This window comes from Semicossyphus pulcher, unplaced genomic scaffold (genome assembly GCF_022749685.1).
Source record: "Semicossyphus pulcher isolate SPU_LCO1_2020_fin unplaced genomic scaffold, fSemPul1.0.p SCAF_27, whole genome shotgun sequence".
Classification (NCBI taxonomy): domain Eukaryota; kingdom Metazoa; phylum Chordata; class Actinopteri; order Labriformes; family Labridae; genus Semicossyphus; species Semicossyphus pulcher.
This window is the reverse complement of record NW_027211701.1, coordinates 7916222-7926223: the sequence shown is the minus strand read 5'-3', so window position 1 is coordinate 7926223 and position 10002 is coordinate 7916222.

Genomic DNA, 10002 nt, shown 5'->3' with positions numbered 1-10002 from the left:
CCCTGGCGGCGCGGCGCATATAACCTTCGCCATGATGCCTCGCCATGACATTTAGGCTGCGATAACTCGCCTGTACTTCATCCTGTCTGCACCAAATTTCACATGCTTGATCAGAGTCCCGCCCTGAACAGATCTACACACTCCTTTCCTTACCAATACTATAGCGCCACCCACTGGTGACAGCCTGTATCAACTCTCATATACATTGTCCAATCTCCACCAAATTTCACAAGTTTGATGAGGGTACCGCCCTGAACACATCTACATATACATTTCTCACTCATAGTCATAGCGCCACCTACTGGGCAGAGCCTGTATAAACTGTCATATACATTGTCCAATCTCCACCAAATTTCACAGGTTTGATGAGGGTACTGCCCTGAACACATCTACATAGACATTTTTCACTCATACTGATGGCGCCACCTACTGGGCAGAGCCTGTATCAACTGTCATATACATTGTCTGATTTGCTCCAAATTTCACAGGTTTCATGAGGGTACTGCCCTGAACACATCTGCATATTCATTTTTCACTCATAGTCACAGCGCCACCTACTGGTAAGAGCCAGTAGTAACTCTCATATACAATGTTCAATCAGCTTGAAATTTCCCATGTATGATTACAGTGTCGGACTGAACAGTTCTACAGAATCATTTTTCGCTCATACTCTTAGCGCCACCTACTGGCGAGAGCCAGTACTACCTGTTACATACAATGTTATATCAGCTTCAAATTTCACATGCATGATTATAGTCTCGGCCTGAACAGATCTCCATAGGAAATTTCCCAACAGGGGTTAGCAAAGAAGACGCTGCAAATCACGCGCACACAGACATGCAGCGCAGCACAGCCCACTCTCGCGATTTCCCAACGGGGAATTGTCTAGTTAGTGGGCTGTGCAGCACAGCCCACAATGGCCCCCTCTATAGCAAAGCTATAGGGGTCCATTGTGGGCTGTGCGAAGCACAGCCCACTATTGTTATTGCTCGCGCCTCTTTTTATTATTCTTCCTCCCTGATTTTCGGCACCTAACTTGCCCCGCAGCTTTGAGCGCACACAAACAAAAAATACATCAAAACGTGCGGCTCGTTCGGACTCGGTGTGCTATTATTTTTATCTCCAGAATATTAATTTTTCGCGTCGTAAGACGCGAAAAACTGCCACAAATTTCCCATCTGGAATGAATGGGACGAGGTCCAAAAAACGCACAAATCTGCCACGTTTTTCAAACATCTCCTGCTCTGGCCTACGTTCACCTAGAAACACCATTCAAACTTTAAAATGTAGGCACGGGTCTTGTCTATTTAAGTTGTATTTGAACTTTTTTCCTACCATGTTTCGTTTTTGAACGGTGAGCCTTTAAAGATGGTGAGTTATTTTGGAAAAATTCAGGATTTATAATGGGTGTGTATTGCGGAATGTTCGTGCAGAGCTAACTGACAGAGTGCGGAGACTCAAAAAAAACTCTCAGAAATTCTGTCTCTCTCTCGCGACCCCAGCCACAAATTACACAGTAGAACTGTGATTTTTTCACAGAGTTGTAGCCACACTTGTCTTCTTTCTCCCAATGTGTCTACTTTATCAGTAGGATGTACGGTTTTTGATTTATCTGCCCCTAACCGACAAGAGTAGCTCTCAACTGCTCCATTTACTCCAATGTTAATCGGGAGGAGGATTTTCCAGGATTTTCGAAAGTGCACCTGTTTTTAACTCGCTCCTATTACCACATTTTAGAAGCTAGGACCACAAAAACTTATGTCTGTGTTCTTTAAGGCCTTTCTGGCTTGATGGTGAAGAAATTTTGCCGATATCATGTTTGGTTTGGAAGAAATGGCAGTAGTTTGACGTCCTAAATGTGAGCCAGAAATCACGCTCAGATCAGCTGCCACAGACACCAGCTTTGGTCGTTGCTAGGGAGTAACGACAACCATCTCCGCGGCAACCGAGCTCAGCTGGGCCAATTAATTCTTCAGACTCCAAAAAACTCTCAGAAATTCTCTCTTTCCGTGACTCACCCCAGCCACAAATTACACAGTAGAACAGTGATTTTTCACAAAGTTGTAGCCACACTTGTCTTCTTTCTCCCAATCTGTCTACTTTATCAGTAGGACTTATGGTTTTTGATTGATCTGCCTGTAACCGACAAGAACTGCTCCATTCACTCCAATGTAAATCACACAGACAGACAGACTGCAGCAGAGTATGATCGTCCAGCGTCTGTGTCAAGTGCACAGATATCAGCCATCTCATTGGACAAATCACCTCGGATAGAGATGACAGACAACACAGGAGGACTCTGATTGGACAGTTGTGTGTGTGTGGTTTTTTCTGCCATGATATAACCTTCTGCTCCGTGCTGATCGATCTCATTTGACAAATCACCTCGGATACAGATGACAGACAACACAGGAGGACTCTGATTGGACAGTTGTGTGTGTGTGGTTTTTCATATTTCACGTGTATGACAAGAGTCCCAGCCTGAACACAATTACATGAAAATATTTCCCATCAGGCCTAGCGCCCGCTACTGGAAGCAGGAAGTGACATATTTTACTCTACAAGCCCCTCCTCCAAGGTGGTAAAACATGTTCACCTCAAATTCATGTCAGGAAACTCGTAAGACCTTGATTAAGGTCTGTGACAAAACTTGTTCAGGTTACAACAGAGGGCGTGACCCTGGCGGCGCGGCGCATATAACCTTCGCCATGATGCCTCGCCATGACATTTAGGCTGCGATAACTCGCCTGTACTTCATCCTGTCTGCACCAAATTTCACATGCTTGATCAGAGTCCCGCCCTGAACAGATCTACACACTCCTTTCCTTACCAATACTATAGCGCCACCCACTGGTGACAGCCTGTATCAACTCTCATATACATTGTCTGATTTGCTCCAAATTTCACAAGTTTGATGAGGGTACCGCCCTGAACACATCTACATATACATTTCTCACTCATAGTCATAGCGCCACCTACTGGGCAGAGCCTGTATAAACTGTCATATACATTGTCCAATCTCCACCAAATTTCACAGGTTTGATGAGGGTACTGCCCTGAACACATCTGCATATTCATTTTTCACTCATAGTCACAGCGCCACCTACTGGTAAGAGCCAGTAGTAACTCTCATATACAATGTTCAATCAGCTTGAAATTTCCCATGTATGATTACAGTGTCGGACTGAACAGTTCTACAGAATCATTTTTCGCTCATACTCTTAGCGCCACCGACTGGCAAGAGCCAGTACTACCTGTTACATACAATGTTATATCAGCTTCAAATTTCACATGCATGATTATAGTCTCGGCCTGAACAGATCTCCATAGGAAATTTCCCAACAGGGTTAGCAAAGCTATAGGCTATCCATAAGTACAGAATGTGTCTGTCTAGACAAATACCATAGATGAAGACGCTGAGAATGAATGGTAGGTGGTGAAATGAATACATTGTAGCATTGCATTGTAGTATAGTATCATAGCATTGGCAATCCTCATTGACAAAAAAAGTGAAACTTTCTTTTTCAAAAATCATATGATCAATATACGCACACAGACATGCAGCGCAGCACAGCCCACTCTCGCGATTTCCCAACGGGGAATTGTCTAGTTTATTAGTGGGCTGTGCAGCACAGCCCACAATGGCCCCCTCTATAGCAAAGCTATAGGGGTCCATTGTGGGCTGTGCGAAGCACAGCCCACTATTGTTATTGCTCGCGCCTCTTTTTTATTATTATTCTTCCCCCTAAATTTTGGCACCTAACTTGCCCCGCAGCTTTGAGCGCACACAAACAAAAAATACATCAAAACGTGCGGCTCGTTCGGACTCGGTGTGCTATTATTTTTATCTCCAGAATATTAATTTTTCGCGTCGTAAGACGCGAAAAACTGGGAAAAAATTCCCATCTGGAATGAATGGGACGAGGAAAAAAAAACTCAAAAATCTGACACGTTTTTCAAACATCTCCTGCTCTGGCCTACGTTCACCTAGAAACACCATTCAAACTTTAAAATGTAGGCACGGGTCTTGTCTATTTAAGTTGTATTTGAACTTTTTTCCTACCATGTTTCGTTTTTGAACGGTGACCCTTTAAAGATGGTGAGTTATTTTGGAAAAATTCAGGATTTATAATGGGTGTGTATTGCGGAATGTTCGTGCAGAGCTAACTGACAGAGTGCGGAGACTCAAAAAAAACTCTCAGAAATTCTGTCTCTCTCTCGCGACCCCAGCCACAAATTACACAGTAGAACTGTGATTTTTTCACAGAGTTGTAGCCACACTTGTCTTCTTTCTCCCAATGTGTCTACTTTATCAGTAGGATGTACGGTTTTTGATTTATCTGCCCCTAACCGACAAGAGTAGCTCTCAACTGCTCCATTTACTCCAATGTTAATCGGGAGGAGGATTTTCCAGGATTTTCGAAAGTGCACCTGTTTTTAACTCGCTCCTATTACCACATTTTAGAAGCTAGGACCACAAAAACTTATGTCTGTGTTCTTTAAGGCCTTTCTGGCTTGATGGTGAAGAAATTTTGCCGATATCATGTTTGGTTTGGAAGAAATGGCAGTAGTTTGACGTCCTAAATGTGAGCCAGAAATCACGCTCAGATCAGCTGCCACAGACACCAGCTTTGGTCGTTGCTAGGGAGTAACGACAACCATCTCCGCGGCAACCGAGCTCAGCTGGGCCAATTAATTCTTCAGACTCCAAAAAACTCTCAGAAATTCTCTCTTTCCGTGACTCACCCCAGCCACAATTTACACAGTAGAACAGCGATTTTTCACAAAGTTGTAGCCACACTTGTCTTCTTTCTCCCAATCTGTCTACTTTATCAGTAGGACTTATGGTTTTTGATTAATCTGCCTGTAACCGACAAGAGTAGCGCTCAACTGCTCCATTCACTCCAATGTAAATCACACAGACAGACAGACTGCAGCAGAGTATGATCGTCCGGCGTCTGTGTCAAGTGCACAGATATCAGCCATCTCATTGGACAAATCCCCTCGGATACAGATGACAGACAACACAGGAGGACTCTGATTGGACAGTTGTGTGTGTGTGGTTTTTTCTGCCATGATATAACCTTCTGCTCCGCGCTGATCGATCTCATTTGACAAATCACCTCGGATACAGATGACAGACAACACAGGAGGACTCTGATTGGACAGTTGTGTGTGTGTGGTTTTTCATATTTCACGTGTATGACAAGAGTCCCAGCCTGAACACAATTACATGAAAATATTTCCCATCAGGCCTAGCGCCCGCTACTGGAAACAGGAAGTGACATATTTTACTCTACAAGCCCCTCCTCCAAGGTGGTAAAACATGTTAACCTCAAATTCATGTCAGGAAACTCTTAAGACCTTGATTAAGGTCTGTGAGAAAACTTGTTAAGGTTACAACAGAGGGCGTGACCCTGGCGGCGCGACGCATATAACCTTCGCCATGATGCCTCGCCATGACATTTAGGCTGCGATAACTCGCCTGTACTTCATCCTGTCTGCACCAAATTTCACATGCTTGATCAGAGTCCCGCCCTGAACAGATCTACACACTCCTTTCCTTACCAATACTATAGCGCCACCCACTGGTGACAGCCTGTATCAACTCTCATATACATTGTCCAATCTCCACCAAATTTCACAAGTTTGATGAGGGTACCGCCCTGAACACATCTACATATACATTTCTCACTCATAGTCATAGCGCCACCTACTGGGCAGAGCCTGTATAAACTGTCATATACATTGTCCAATCTCCACCAAATTTCACAGGTTTGACGAGGGTACTGCCCTGAACACATCTACAGATACATTTTTCACTCATACTGATGGCGCCACCTACTGGGCAGAGCCTGTATCAACTCTCATATACATTGTCTGATTTGCTCCAAATTTCACAGGTTTCATGAGGGTACTGCCCTGAACACATCTGCATATTCATTTTTCACTCATAGTCACAGCGCCACCTACTGGTAAGAGCCAGTAGTAACTCTCATATGCAATGTTCAATCAGCTTGAAATTTCACATGTATGATGACAGTGTCGGACTGAACAGTTCTACAGAATCATTTTTCGCTCATACTCTTAGCGCCACCTACTGGCAAGAGCCAGTACTACCTGTTACATACAATGTTATATCAGCTTCAAATTTCACATGCATGATTATAGTCTCGGCCTGAACAGATCTCCATAGGAAATTTCCCAACAGGGGTTAGCAAAGAAGACGCTGCAAATCACGCGCACACAGACATGCAGCGCAGCACAGCCCACTCTCGCGATTTCCCAACGGGGAATTGTCTAGTTAGTGGGCTGTGCAGCACGGCCCACAATGGCCCCCTCTATAGCGTAGCTATAGGGGTCCATTGTGGGCTGTGCGAAGCACAGCCCACTATTGTTATTGCTCGCGCCTCTTTTTAGTGGGCTGTGCAGCACAGCCCACAATGGCCCCCTCTATAGCAAAGCTATAGGGGTCCATTGTGGGCTGTGCGAAGCACAGCCCACTATTGTTATTGCTCGCGCCTCTTTTTTATTATTATTCTTCCCCCTAAATTTTGGCACCTAACTTGCCCCGCAGCTTTGAGCGCACACAAACAAAAAATACATCAAAACGTGCGGCTCGTTCGGACTCGGTGTGCTATTATTTTTATCTCCAGAATATTAATTTTTCGCGTCGTAAGACGCGAAAAACTGGGAAAAAATTCCCATCTGGAATGAATGGGACGAGGAAAAAAAAACTCGAAAATCTGCCACGTTTTTCAAACATCTCCTGCTCTGGCCTACGTTCACCTAGAAACACCATTCAAACTTTAAAATGTAGGCACGGGTCTTGTCTATTTAAGTTGTATTTGAACTTTTTTCCTACCATGTTTCGTTTTTGAACGGTGACCCTTTAAAGATGGTGAGTTATTTTGGAAAAATTCAGGATTTATAATGGGTGTGTATTGCGGAATGTTCGTGCAGAGCTAACTGACAGAGTGCGGAGACTCAAAAAAAACTCTCAGAAATTCTGTCTCTCTCTCGCGACCCCAGCCACAAATTACACAGTAGAACTGTGATTTTTTCACAGAGTTGTAGCCACACTTGTCTTCTTTCTCCCAATGTGTCTACTTTATCAGTAGGATGTACGGTTTTTCATTTATCTGCCCCTAACCGACAAGAGTAGCTCTCAACTGCTCCATTTACTCCAATGTTAATCGGGAGGAGGATTTTCCAGGATTCTCGAAAGTGCACCTGTTTTTAACTCGCTCCTATTACCACATTTTAGAAGCTAGGACCACAAAAACTTATGTCTGTGTTCTTTAAGGCCTTTCTGGCTTGATGGTGAAGAAATTTTGCCGATATCATGTTTGGTTTGGAAGAAATGGCAGTAGTTTGACGTCCTAAATGTGAGCCAGAAATCACGCTCAAATCAGCTGCCACAGACACCAGCTTTGGTCGTTGCTAGGGAGTAACGACAACCATCTCCGCGGCAACCGAGCTCAGCTGGGCCAATTAATTCTTCAGACTCCAAAAAACTCTCAGAAATTCTCTCTTTCCATGACTCACCCCAGCCACAAATTACACAGTAGAACAGTGATTTTTCACAAAGTTGTAGCCACACTTGTCTTCTTTCTCCCAATCTGTCTACTTTATCAGTAGGACTTATGGTTTTTGATTGATCTGCCTGTAACCGACAAGAGTAGCGCTCAACTGCTCCATTCACTCCAATGTAAATCACACAGACAAGACAGACTGCAGCAGAGTATGATCGTCCGGCGTCTGTGTCAAGTGCACAGATATCAGCCATCTCATTGGACAAATCACCTCGGATACAGATGACAGACAACACAGGAGGACTCTGATTGGACAGTTGTGTGTGTGTGGTTTTTTCTGCCATGATATAACCTTCTGCTCCGCGCTGATCGATCTCATTTGACAAATCACCTCGGATACAGATGACAGACAACACAGGAGGACTCTGATTGGACAGTTGTGTGTGTGTGGTCTTTCATATTTCACGTGTATGACAAGAGTCCCAGCCTGAACACAATTACATGAAAATATTTCCCATCAGGCCTAGCGCCCGCTACTGGAAACAGGAAGTGACATATAAGCCCCTCCTCCAAGGTGGTAAAACATGTTAACCTCAAATTCATGTCAGGAAACTCGTAAGACCTTGATTAAGGTCTGTGACAAAACTTGTTCAGGTTACAACAGAGGGCGTGACCCTGGCGGCGCGGCGCATATAACCTTCGCCATGATGCCTCGCCATGACATTTAGGCTGCGATAACTCGCCTGTACTTCATCCTGTCTGCACCAAATTTCACATGCTTGATCAGAGTCCCGCCCTGAACAGATCTACACACTCCTTTCCTTACCAATACTATAGCGCCACCCACTGGTGACAGCCTGTATCAACTCTCATATACATTGTCTGATTTGCTCCAAATTTCACAAGTTTGATGAGGGTACCGCCCTGAACACATCTACATATACATTTCTCACTCATAGTCATAGCGCCACCTACTGGGCAGAGCCTGTATAAACTGTCATATACATTGTCCAATCTCCACCAAATTTCACAGGTTTGATGAGGGTACTGCCCTGAACACATCTACATAGACATTTTTCACTCATACTGATGGCGCCACCTACTGGGCAGAGCCTGTATCAACTCTCATATACATTGTCTGATTTGCTCCAAATGTCACAGGTTTCATGAGGGTACTGCCCTGAACACATCTGCATTTTCATTTTTCACTCATAGTCACAGCGCCACCTACTGGTAAGAGCCAGTAGTAACTCTCATATACAATGTTCAATCAGCTTGAAATTTCACATGTATGATTACAGTGTCGGACTGAACAGTTCTACAGAATCATTTTTCGCTCATACTCTTAGCGCCACCTACTGGCAAGAGCCAGTACTACCTGTTACATACAATGTTATATCAGCTTCAAATTTCACATGCATGATTCTAGTCTCGGCCTGAACAGATCTCCATAGGAAATTTCCCAACAGGGGTTAGCAAAGCTATAGGCTATCCATAAGTACAGAATGTGTCTGTCTAGACAAATACCATAGATGAAGACGCTGAGAATGAATGGTAGGTGGTGAAATGAATACATTGTAGCATTGCATTGTAGTATAGTATCATAGCATTGGCAATCCTCATTGACAATGAATGGGGCTGTGTGAAAAAAAAAAAGAAACTTTCTTTTTCAAAAATCCAATTCAAAAAATCAAATCATATGATCAATGTACACGCGCACACAGACATGCAGCGCAGCACAGCCCACTCTCGCGATTTCCCAACGGGGAATTGTCTAGTTTATTATTATTCTTCCTCCCTAATTTTCGGTTTCTTTCTTGCCCCGCAGCTTTGAGCGCACACAAATAAAAAATACATCAAAACGTGCGGCTCGTTCGGACTCGGTGTGCTATTATTTTTATCTCCAGAATATTAATTTTTCGCGTCGTAAGACGCGAAAAACTGGGAAAAAATTCCCATCTGGAATGAATGGGACGAGGAAAAAAAAACTCGAAAATCGGAGACGTTTTTCAAACATCTCCTGCTCTGGCCTACGTTCACCTAGAAACACCATTCAAACTTTAAAATGTAGGCACGGGTCTTGTCTATTTAAGTTGTATTTGAACTTTTTTCCTACCATGTTTCGTTTTTGAACGGTGACCCTTTAAAGATGGTGAGTTATTTTGGAAAAATTCAGGATTTATAATGGGTGTGTATTGCGGAATGTTCGTGCAGAGCTAACTGACAGAGTGCGGAGACTCAAAAAAAACTCTCAGAAATTCTCTCTCTCTCTCGCGACCCCAGCCACAAATTACACAGTAGAACTGTGATTTTTTCACAGAGTTGTAGCCACACTTGTCTTCTTTCTCCCAATGTGTCTACTTTATCAGTAGGATGTACGGTTTTTGATTTATCTGCCCCTAACCGACAAGAGTAGCTCTCAACTGCTCCATTTACTCCAATGTTAATCGGGAGGAGGATTTTCCAG